This window comes from Bufo bufo, chromosome 2 (assembly GCF_905171765.1).
Source record: "Bufo bufo chromosome 2, aBufBuf1.1, whole genome shotgun sequence".
Classification (NCBI taxonomy): Eukaryota; Metazoa; Chordata; class Amphibia; order Anura; family Bufonidae; genus Bufo; species Bufo bufo.
Genome location: NC_053390.1, coordinates 579,990,843 through 580,003,521, shown reverse-complemented (window position 1 = coordinate 580,003,521; position 12,679 = coordinate 579,990,843).

Here is a 12,679-nt window from a genome sequence, read left to right as displayed (position 1 = left end):
TCAATGGGGTTCGGGATCAAGTTCGGGTCCCGAACCCGAACTTTGAGCCGAAGTTCAGCCGAACCCGGCGAACCCGAACTTCCAGGTGTTCGCTCATCCCTAGTTAAGATCATATGCAAATCATATAATATAATGCCTAGGCTTTGCAAACTGACACAGGTCAAAGTGGGACCATTAGTATTAGGTGTCCTCAGAGGCAGTCCATATGAGCAATGAAGCAAGGGCCGCTATCTAATTGTGAGAAGAACATATCTTATGGGAATAAAAGTAAGGAACAAGAAAAAAACAATATGGATAAATAGAATTGTAAAGAAAGCAATAAATGACAAAAAGAAAGCATTTAAATCACTAAAACAGGAGGGTGCGAGGACTCATTGAAAAAAAAAGGAAAAAAGTAGAACATGTAAAAGACAAATAAAAGCAACCAAACTAGAGACCGAGAGATTCATAGCCAAAGAAAGTAAAACTAACCCAAAAAGTTCTTTAATTACAGTATATAAACTGTAAAAAGTATAAATCTGAAGATGTCAGCCTTTTACAGAGTGATGAGGCGGAAGTTGCAGACAGCGATGAGGAGAAAGCAAAGCTATTAAATATTTTTAAATTCCCTATTAAAAGTGCCCTGTCTGACCTAGGAAGAAGTGGAGCTGCATCTTAAAAAGATGAAAATAGACAAATCTCCGGAACTAGATGGCATACACCTTCGTATCCTAAGAGAATTAAGTAATGTGATAGCCAGACCTTTATTTCTGATATTTGCGGACTCTATACTGACAGGGAATGTCCCACAGGATTGGCGCATACCAAATGTGGTGCCAATATTCAAAAAAGGTCCAAAAACAGAGCCTGGAAACTATAGGCCGGTAAGTTTAACATCTGTCGTGGGTAAACTGTAAGAGATTCTATCTTGGAGAGCCTCAATGAAAATAAGCAAATAACGCCATATCAGCATTGCTTCATGATGGATCGGTCATGTCAAACTAATTTAATCAGTTTCTATGAGGAGGTAAGTTCTAGACTTGACAGCGGCGAATCAATGGATGTCATATATCTTGACTTCTCCAAAGCATTTGATACTGTACCGCATAAAAGGTTAGTATATAAAATGAGAATGCTCGGACTGGGAGAAAATGTCTGTATGTGGGTAAGTAACTGGCTGAGTGATAGAAAACAGAGGGTGGTTATTAGTTGTACACACTCAGATTGGGTCACTGTCACTAGCGGAGTACCACAGGTGTCAGTATTGAGCCCTATTCTCTTTAATATATTTATTAATGATCTTGTAGAAGGCTTGCACAGTAAAATATAAATTTTCGCAGATGACACTAAACTGTGTAAAGTAATTAACACTGAAGAGGACAGTGTACTGCTACAGATGGATCTGGATAGATTGGAGGATTGGGAAAAGAAGTGGCAGATGAGATTTAACACTGACAAATGTAAGGTTATGCACATGGGAAGGAATAATGCAAGTCACCCGTACATACTAAATGATAAAACACTGGGGAACACTGACATGGAAAAGGACTTTGGAATTTTAGTGGACAACAAACTAAGTCTACTTTCACACTCGCGTTTTGGCTTTCCGTTTGTGAGATCTGTTCAGGGCTCTCACAAGCGGTCCAAAACGGATCAATTTGCATTCTAATGGAAAAGGATCCGCTCAGAATGCATCAGTTTGCATCAGTTCAGTCTCCAGTCCGCTTCGGAGACGGACACCAAAATGCTGCTTGCAGCGTTTTGGTGTCCGTCTGATGAAACTGAGCCAAACGGATCCGTCCTGACACACAATGTAAGTCAATGGGGACAGATCCATTTTCACTGGCACAATAGAAAACTGATCCATCCTCCATTGACTTTCAATGGTGTTCAAGACGGATCCGTCTTGGCTATGTTAAAGATAATACAAACGGATCCGTTCAGAACGGATGCAGACGGATGCAGACGGTTGTATTATCAGAACGGATGCAGACGGTTTCATTATCTGAACGGATCCGTCCATGACGGATCCGCCCAAAACTTGAGTGTGAAAGTAGCCTAAGCTGTTGAAACCAGTGTCAGGCAGCTGATGCCAAGGCAAATGAGATAATGGGTTGCATCAAAAGGGGCATAGATGCCCGTGATGAGAACATAGTCCTGCCACTTTACGAGTCACTAGTCAGACCACACATGGAGTACTGTGTACAGTTCTGGGCTCCTGTGAACAAGGCAGACATAGCAGAACTGGAGAGGGTACAGAGAGGGGCAAATAAAGTAATTACTGGAATGGGTGGTCTACAGTACCTAGAAAGATTATTAAAATTAGGGTTATTCACTTAAAAAAAATAATCTTATAACTATGTATAAATATATCAGGGCTCAGTACAGAGATCTCTCCCATAATCTATTTATCCCCAGGCCTGTGATGAGGGGACATCATCTGCGTCTAGAGGAAAGAAGGTTTGTACACAAACATAGAAGAGGATTCTTTACGGTAAGAGCAGTGAGACTATGGAACTCTCTGCCTGAGGAGGTGGTGATGGTGAGTACAATAAAGGAATTCAAGAGGGGCCTGGATGTATTTCTGGAGTGTAATAATATTACAGGTTATAGTTATTAGATTTCTGGAGAGGTTGTTGATCCAGGGAGTTATTCTGACTGTCTGATTGGAGTCTTTAACCCCTTAAGGACTTAGGGTGTACCGGTACGCCCTATTTCCCGAATCCTTAAGGACTCAGGGCGTACCGGTACGTCCTAAGTTTAAATCGAGATTGCAGAGCTGTGGGGGTTAATCCTGTCACAACTCCGGGGGGGGGGGGGGGGGGATATGACCCCCCCGTATCGGCGATCGCAGCAAACCGCAGGTTTCAGACCTGCTATTTGCTGCGCTTTTTGCTGATTCTGATCCCCGCAGTCCCTGGCCGCGGGGATCAAACTTCAAAATGCCCCATATACATTTTTTTCCACCCCCCCTTCACCCTTGAATGGTTTTATGGTGGCGGGTGGTGCAGGGGGGGGTGTTGCGGGCGGTGCAGTGGTATACCAGAGTGTCAGCACATTGCTGACACTCTGGTATAAACGGCTGACATCTATGATGCGATGTCAGCCGTTTAAACCTTTCCATACAGCGGTCTGTACGGACCGCTGTATGGAAAGAGTTAACAGTAAGATGCGGCTCCCTCCCTCTCCCATCAGGGGGCTGCTGTGCCTTTGCAGCCCCCCGACAGGATGGGGTGACAGAGGGAGGGAGCCCCCATCCTTACCCTTCCCCGTCTGCGAAGTTGTGGCCACAACTGAGCAGACGGGGAAGGTTCCCATGGCAACAGGACGCCTTCTCAGGCATCCTGCTGTCCATGGTGCTGAACAGATCTGTTCTAAAGGCATAGATCTGTTCAGACAAAGTGTAAGTAAAATACAGTACAGTACAACATATATTGTACTGTACTGTATTATACAGAAATCAGACCCACTGGATCTTCAAGAACCAAGTGGGTCTGGGTCAAAAAAAAAGTGAAAAAAAAAGTAAAAATCAAAAAACACATTTATCACTGATTAAAAATGAAAAAAATAAAATTCCCTACACATGTTTGGTATCGCCGCGTCCGTAACGACCTGATCTATAAAACGGTCATGTTACTTTACCCGAATGGTGAACGCCATAAAAATAAAAAATAAAAAACTATGATGAAATTGAAATTTTGCCCACCTTACTTCCCAAAAAAGATAATAAAAGTGATCAAAAAAGTTGCATGTACACCAAAATTGTAACAATCAAACCGTCATCTCATCCCGAAAAATCATACCCTACCCAAGATAATCGCCCAAAAACTGAAAAAACTATGGCTCTTAGACTATGGAAATACTAAAACATGATTTTTCTGGTTTCAAAAATGAAATCATTGTGTAAAACTTACATAAATAAAAAAAAAGTATACATATTAGGTATCGCCGCGTCCGTATCGACCGGCTCTATAAAAATATCACATAAGCTAACCCCTCAGGTGACCACCGTAAATAAATAAAAATAAAAACGGTGTAAAAAAAGATATTTTTTGTCATCTTACGTCACAAAAAGTGTAATAGCAAGTGATCAAAAAGTCATATGCACCCCATGAACAGTCATCTCATCCCACAAAAAATGAGACCCTACTTAAGATAATCGCCCAAAATCTGAAAAAACTATGGCTCTTAGGCTATGGAGACACTAAAACTTTTTTTTGTTTTAAAAATGAAATCATTGTGTAAAACTTACATAAATAAAAAAAATTGTATACATATTAAGTATCGCCACGTCCGTGACAACCTGCTCTATAAAATTACCACATGATCTAACCTTTCAGATGAATGTTGTAAATAACAAAAAAAAAACGGTGCCAAAAAAGCTACTTCTTGTTACCTTGCCGCACAAAAAGTGCAATATAGAGCAACCAAAAATCATATGTACCCTAAACTAGTACCAGCAAAACTGCCACCCTATCCCGTAGTTTCTAAAATGGGGTAACTTTTTTGGAGTTTCTACTCTAGGAGTGCATCAGGCGGGCTTCAAATGGGACATGGTGTCAAAAAAAACAGTCCAGCAAAATCTGCCTTCCAAAAACCATATGGCATTCAATTTCCTTCTGCGCCTTGCCGTGTGCCCGTACAGCAGTTTACGACCACATATGGGGTGTTTCTGTAAACTACAGAACCAGGGCCATAAATAATGAGTTTTGTTTGGCTGTTAACCCTTGCTTTGTAACTGGAAAAAATATATAAAAATGGAAAATCTGCCAAAAAAGTGAAATTTTGCAATTGTATCTCTATTTTCCATTAAATCTTGTGCAACACCTAAAGGGTTAACAAAGTTTGTAAAATCAGTTTTGAATACCTTGAGTGGTGTAGTTTCTTAGATGGGGTCACTTTTATGGAGTTTCTATTCTAGGGGTGCATCAGGTGGGCTTCAAATGGGACATGGTGTCAAAAAAACCAGTCCAGCAAAATCTGGCTTCTAAAAACCATACGGCGCACCTTTCCCTCTACGCCCTACTGTGTGCCCGTACAGTAGTTTACGGCCACATATGGGGTGTTTCTGCAAACTACAGAATCGGGGCAATAAATATAGCATTTTGTTTGGCTGTTAACCCTTGCTTTGTTACTGGAAAAAATGGATTAAAATGGAAAATTCTGACATTTTAACACCATTTGCCATTAACTCTTGTGGAACACCTAAAGGGTTAACAAAGTTTGTAAAATCAGTTTTGAATACCTTGAGGGGTGAAGTTTATAGAATGGGGTCATTTTTGGGTGGTTTATATTATGTAATCCTCGCAAAGTGACTTCAGACCTGAACTGGTCCCTAAAAATTGGGTTTTTGAAAATTTCAGAAAAATTCCAAGATTTGCATCTAAACTTCTAAGCTTTGTAACATCCCCAAAAAATAAAATATCATTCCCAAAATGATCCAAACATGAAGTAGACATATGGGGAATGTAAAGTAATAACTATTTTTGGAGGTATTACTATGTATTATAGAAGTAGAGAAATTGAAACTTGGAAATTTGCTATTTTTTTTACAAATTTTGGGTAAATTTGCCATTTTTTTTATAAATAAAAATGAATTTTTTTTTACTTCATTTTACCAGTGTCAGGAAGTACACTATGTGACAAAAAGAAAAATCTCAGAATGGCCTGGATAAGTCAAAGCGTTTCAAAGTTATCAGCACTTAATGACACTGGTCAGATTTACAAAAAATGGCCAAGTCCTTAACCCCTTAAGGACACAGCCTTTTTACACCTTAGGACCAGGCCATTTTTTGCAAATCTGACCAGAGTCCCTTTAAGTGCTGATAACTTTAAAACGCTTTGACTTATCCAGGCCGTTCTGAGATTGTTTTTTCGTCACATATTGTACTTCATGACACTGGTAAAATGAAGTCAAAAAATTATTTTTTTTTGCACCAAAAAATACCTAATTTAACAAAAATTTGGAAAAATTTAGCAAATTTCAAAGTTTCAGTTTCTCTACTTCTGTAATACATAGTAATACCCCCAAAAATTGTGATGACTTTACATTCCCCATATGTCTACTTCATGTGTGAATTGTTTTGGGAATAATATTTTATTTTTTGGGGTTGTTATAAGGCTTAGAAGTTTAGAATCAAATCTTGAAATTTTTCAGAAATTTACAAAAACTAAATTTTTAGGGACCAGTTCAGGTCTGAAGTCACTTTGCGAGGCTTACATAATAGAAACCACCCAAAAATGACCCCATCTAAGAAACTACACCCCTCAAGGTATTCAAAACTGATTTTACATACGTCGTTAACCCTTTAGGTGTTGCACAAGAGTTATTGGCAAATGGGGATGAAATTTGTGAATTTCATTTTTTTGTCTAATTTTCCATTTTAACCCATTTTTTCCACTAACAAAGCAAGGGTTAACAGCCAAACAAGACTGTATCTTTATTGCCCTGACTCTGCCGTTTACAGAAACACCCAATATGTGGCCGTAAACTACTGTACGGCCACACAGCGGGGCGTAGAGTGAAAGGTGCGCCGTTTGGTTTTTGGAGGGCTGATTTTTATGGACTGGTTTATTTACACCATGTCCCATTTGAAGCCCCCTGATGCACCCCTAGAGTAGAAACTCCCTAAAAGTGACCCCATCTAAGAAACTACACCCCTCAAGGTATTCAAAACTGATTTTACATACGTCGTTAACCCTTTAGGTGTTGCACAAGAGTTATTGGCAAATGGGGATGAAATTTGAGAATTTCATTTTTTTGTCTAAATTTCCATTTTAACCCATTTTTTCCACTAACAAAGCAAGGGTTAACAGCCAAACAAGACTGTATCTTTATTGCCCTGACTCTGCCGTTTACAGAAACACCCAATATGTGGCCGTAAACTACTGTACGGCCACACAGCGGGGCGTAGAGTGAAAGGTGCGCCGTTTGGTTTTTGGAGGGCTGATTTTTATGGACTGGTTTATTTACACCATGTCCCATTTGAAGCCCCCTGATGCACCCCTAGAGTAGAAACTCCCTAAAAGTGACCCCATCTAAGAAACTACACCCCTCAAGGTATTCAAAACTGATTTTACATACGTCGTTAACCCTTTAGGTGTTGCACAAGAGTTATTGGCAAATGGGGATGAAATTTGAGAATTTCATTTTTTTGTCTAATTTTCCATTTTAACCCATTTTTTCCACTAACAAAGCAAGGGTTAACAGCCAAACAAGACTGTATCTTTATTGCCCTGACTCTGCCGTTTACAGAAACACCCAATATGTGGCCGTAAACTACTGTACGGCCACACAGCGGGGCGTAGAGTGAAAGGTGCGCCGTTTGGTTTTTGGAGGGCTGATTTTTATGGACCGGTTTATTTACACCGTGTCCTGTTTCAACCCCCCTGATGCCCCCCTGGAGTAGAAACTTCCTAAAAGTGACCCCATCTAAGAAACTACACCCCTCAAGGTATTCAAAACTGATTTTACATACGTCGTTAACCCTTTAGGTGTTGCACAAGAGTTATTGGCAAATGGGGATGAAATTTGAGAATTTCATTTTTTTGTCTAATTTTCCATTTTAACCCATTTTTTCCACTAACAAAGCAAGGGTTAACAGCCAAACAAGACTGTATCTTTATTGCCCTGACTCTGCCGTTTACAGAAACACCCAATATGTGGCCGTAAACTACTGTACGGCCACACAGCGGGGCGTAGAGTGAAAGGTGCGCCGTTTGGTTTTTGGAGGGCTGATTTTTATGGACCGGTTTATTTACACCGTGTCCTGTTTCAACCCCCCTGATGCCCCCCTGGAGTAGAAACTTCCTAAAAGTGACCCCATCTAAGAAAGTACACCCCTCAAGGTATTCAAAACTGATTTTACATACGTCGTTAACCCTTTAGGTGTTGCACAAGAGTTATTGGCAAATGGGGATGAAATTTGAGAATTTCATTTTTTTGTCTAATTTTCCATTTTAACCCATTTTTTCCACTAACAAAGCAAGGGTTAACAGCCAAACAAGACTGTATCTTTATTGCCCTGACTCTGCCGTTTACAGAAACACCCAATATGTGGCCGTAAACTACTGTACGGCCACACAGCGGGGCGTAGAGTGAAAGGTGCGCCGTTTGGTTTTTGGAGGGCTGATTTTTATGGACCGGTTTATTTACACCGTGTCCTGTTTCAACCCCCCTGATGCCCCCCTGGAGTAGAAACTCCCTAAAAGTGACCCCATTTTGGAAACTAGGGGATAAGGTGGCATTTTTTGGGGGACTATTTTTAGGGTACATATGATTTTTGGTTGCTCTATATTACATTTTTGTGAGGCAAGGTTACCAAAAATTGAAATTCTGAAATTTCATCTCCATTTGCCATTAACTGTTGAGAAACACCTAAAGGGTTAATAAAGTTTGTATAATCAGTTTTGAATACCTTGAGGGGTGTAGTTTCTTAGATGGGGTCACTTTTAGGGAGTTTTTACTCTAGGGGGGCATCAGGGGGTCTTCAAAAGGGACATGGTGTCAATAAAAAAGGCCATCAAAATCGGCCTTCCAGAAACCATGTCGGTCCTTTCCTTTTGCGGCCTCCCTTTTACTGATACAGCAGTTTACGACCACAAATGTGGCATTTCTGTAAACTGCAGTATCAGGGTAATAAATTTTAACTTTTGTTTGGTTGTTAACCCTCGTTTTGTTACTGGAAAAAACGGATTGAAATGGAAAAGTGCCAAAAATTGCGTTTTTGGCACCGTTTTTTTTATTTTTTTTAACCGTGTTAATCTGGGGGGTTAGGTCATGGGATATTTTTATAGAGGAGATTCTTACGGACGCGGCGATACCTAATAAGTCTACTTTTTTTTTACAATTATTTAGGTTTTTGACTATATTATCCTTTTTGATACAAAAAGAAAATTTTTGGATCTCTAAAGTCTAGGTGTCATTTTTTTATTTATTTTTTATCCGATTATCTTATGTGGGGGCTCATTTTTTGCAGGACGAGCGGACGGTTTTATTGGCACTATTTTTGGGGGCTATATGACTTTTTTATCGCTTGCTATTAAATTTTTTGTTATGTTTGGTGACAAAAAATAATCGTTTTTTGCACTTTTTTTTTTTGACCGTGTTAATCTGGGGGGTTGGATCATGGGGTATTTTTATCGAGGAGATTCTTACGAACGCGGCGATACCTAATAAGTCAACTTTTTTTACATTTATTTAGGTTTTAGACTATATTATCCTTATTGATACAAAAAAAATATTTTTGGATCTCTAAAGTCTAGGTGTCATTTTTTTTTTTTTTTTTATCTGATTATCTTATGTGGGGGCTCATTTTTTGCGGGACGAGCGGACGGTTTTATTGGCACTATTTTGGGGGCTATATGACTTTATGATCGCTTGCTATTAAACTTTTTGTTATGTAAGGTGACAAAAAAAAATCTTTTTTTGCACCTTTTTTTTTTTTTTTTCTTGACCGTGTTAATCTGGGGGGTTAGGTCATGGGGTATTTTTATAGAGGAGATTATTACCGACGCGGCAATACCTAACATGTCTACTTTTAATAAATTATTTTCATTTTTTTTGGGTGTCTCAAGTCTGAGAACCAGTTTTTTTTTCCGATGTCAGTGCTAAATTGGGATATAAATTTAGTACTCCATGGAAGTGTGATACTCCCTGAAGCAACCAATAATGCAGAGGCCCGGATGATCGGGGCACGTGTCACATTGAGTAGTGGTGTCCTTCCGTATCCCCCTCCTGTGACACACTCTGCACCTTTTTTGGGTTCGTCCCTTCTTTCCAGTATGGAGGACCACACCTGGAAAGTGTTGGCCAGGGACGATCCGGGCACCTACAGTTCCCGAGGTACTCCGGCCTGCTCTTTCCCGGTCCGAAAAGATCAGGGTCATGAGGACTGCCTCATAGAACTGCAGGAATGTCCCTGTGCTGCCAGCGCTTCGGGATAGTACAAAAGAGTTGTACATGGCAACCTGCACCAAGTAGACCGCAACTTTTTTGTACCATGTCCGGGTTTTGCGCATGGCGTTATATGGCTTGAGGACTTGATCCGAGAGATCAACTCCTCCCATATACCGATTGTAGGCGACGATACAATCGGGCTTGAGGACCGTTGCCGCGGTACCTCGCACAGGGACAGGGGTGATGCCGTTACCATGAATTGTGGACAGCATAAGGACATCCCTCTTGTCCTTATACCTGACCAGCAACAGGTTTCCAGTGGTAAGGGCACGGGTCTCACCCCTGGGGATAGGTACCTGGAGGGGGAGGGCAGGGAGGCCGCGTTGATTTTTCCGCACGGTCCCACAAGCGAACGTGGATCTGGCGGCAAGGGACTGGAACAAGGGGATACTGGTATAAAAGTTATCCACGTACAGGTGGTAACCCTTATCCAGCAGTGGGTACATAAGGTCCCACACAAGTTTCCCGGTAACACCCAGAGTGGGGGGACATTCTGGTGGTTGAATCCGGGAATCTCGCCCCTCGTATATACGAAATTTGTAAGTGTACCCTGAGGTACTCTCACAAATTTTGTATAGCTTTACGCCATACCTCGCCCGCTTGGAGGGCACATACTGGCGGAAAATGAGTCTCCCCTTGAACGCAATGAGAGACTCATCAACTGCGACCTCCCTTCCAGGTACATAGGCCTCCATGAATTTGGCCCCAAAGTGATCGATGACCGGCCGTATCTTATACAGACGGTCATGGGCAGGATCACCTCGGGGTGGACATGCTGCATTATCGGAATAATGCAGACATTTCCGGATGGCCTCAAACCGGGAGCGTGTCATGGCTGTACTGTAAAGTGGGGTCTGGTATAGGACGTCCCCACTCCAGTACAGCCTGACACTGGGTTTCTTGACCAGGCCCATATGCAGCACGAGGCCCCAAAATGTCCTCATTTCGGCTGCACTGACCGGCGTCCAGCCACCGGGCCTGGCCAAAAAGGAGCCCGGGTGTTGAGCGACGAACTGTTGGGCGTACAGATTCGTCTGCTCCACCATCAGATTTACCAGTGGGTCACTGAAAAAATGACAAAAAAAGTCATATTCAGTGTAGCCCACTGTGGAAATCTGGATTCCTGGTTGGCCTACAAAATCAGGAATCACAGGCTCGTATCGCTCTGGGCTACACCAGACAAGTTCACCGGCAGGGGGCTCCGGTGGATTTAACTGGTGGGCCGGGAAACCAGTACGAGCCCCAGAGCTGCTCGTACCAGGCTGGGCCACAGGGTCCCTAACATGGCGGTCCCCTTGCTCCGCCTGGCGGCGTCTCCGCCGCCTTGGGGGCTCATCATCATCGCTAGATGATGAGGAGGACGCGGATGACAACAGGAATGTGGGGTCATCCTCATCCTCACTGGGACTCTCGGAGTCAGAGGCAAGCTGGGCGTAGGGGAGTGTGTGTCTGCGTGTATATGTGCGTGTGTGTAACTCTTTATTTTGTGTGCGTGTGTGTGGGGGCACGGGTGTTCGCGGACTTAACCCTAAAACTAACAGAAAAAAAAAAACTAACTAAAAAAAGGCCAAAAAATGTGGGAAAAAAAATTCAAAACCGCTGATCAACCGTCCGAAGTTGATCAGCGGTGAGGTGTGCGATGCGCTAACAGCGGCCGGACACTAAGTGCCGGCCACAGTCAGCGTACACCAAAAAAGAAAAAAAAAAAGAAAAAATTGCACCCCAAAAAAGGTGGGGGGGGGCAGGGAGTGGGGGGGAAGTGGCAGCACCCCTGGGGGGTCTAGGGTCACACAGCTGTGCTGTGGACCCCAGACACCCTAACTAGGGTGATGCAATAAAAGTTCACAAACTAACTTTCCCTTTTTTTTCCCTGCCTAAACCAAACTTTCCCTGTGCTGTCCCTATGTACCTGATGGGGGGTGCTGGGGCACAGATCGGGTCCTGGGGTGCTGGTAGAGACACGTGCAGGCAGCTCCTCTCTCCTCCGGCTCCGGAACACAAAAGGAGGAGGAGAGGAGCGCCTGCCTCTTTTGAATTTGCCGCCGGACCGCCCACAGACCAATCAGAAAGCGATCCTGAGTGGTGATGTCACCATCACCACTCAGGATCGCTGGATGGTGATTGGTGGAGTGAAATCACACCACCATCACCATCCTGTTCCGGGTTATCGGGTCTTCAGAGACCCGAATATCCCGGAAACGCAGAAAACCGCAGGTCTGAATTGACCTGCGGTTTTCTGCAATCGCCGACATGGGGGGGTCACAGGACCCCCCGACGCATTTGCCCCAGGTGCCTGCTCGATGATTTGAGCAGGCACCGGGTTCCGATCACCGCCGGCCGAGCGGCAGTGATCGGAACCATTCATGACCTACCGGTAAGTCATGTGTCCTTAAGTACCAGGACATCATGACGTACCGGTACGTCATGTGTCCTTAAGAGGTTAAGGTGAAATAGGGCTGAGTCCTTAAGGGGTTAAGGAATTTTTTCCCCTCAAATGAGAAAAATTGGCTTCTACCTCACGGGGGGTTTTGCCTTTCTGTGGATCAACTTGCAGGATAATAGGCTGAACTGGATGGATAGATGTCTTTTTTCAGCCTTTCAATTTGTTACTATGTTAAGGAGATTAAAATTAACCACTTTGCTGACAATTAACATTTTTTTTTTTTTTTTTACAAAAGCCAAGAACCTCAGTAGAGAAGGTCCTTTTGATATTGGAGGACTTTGGAACTAGCTCAGGATACC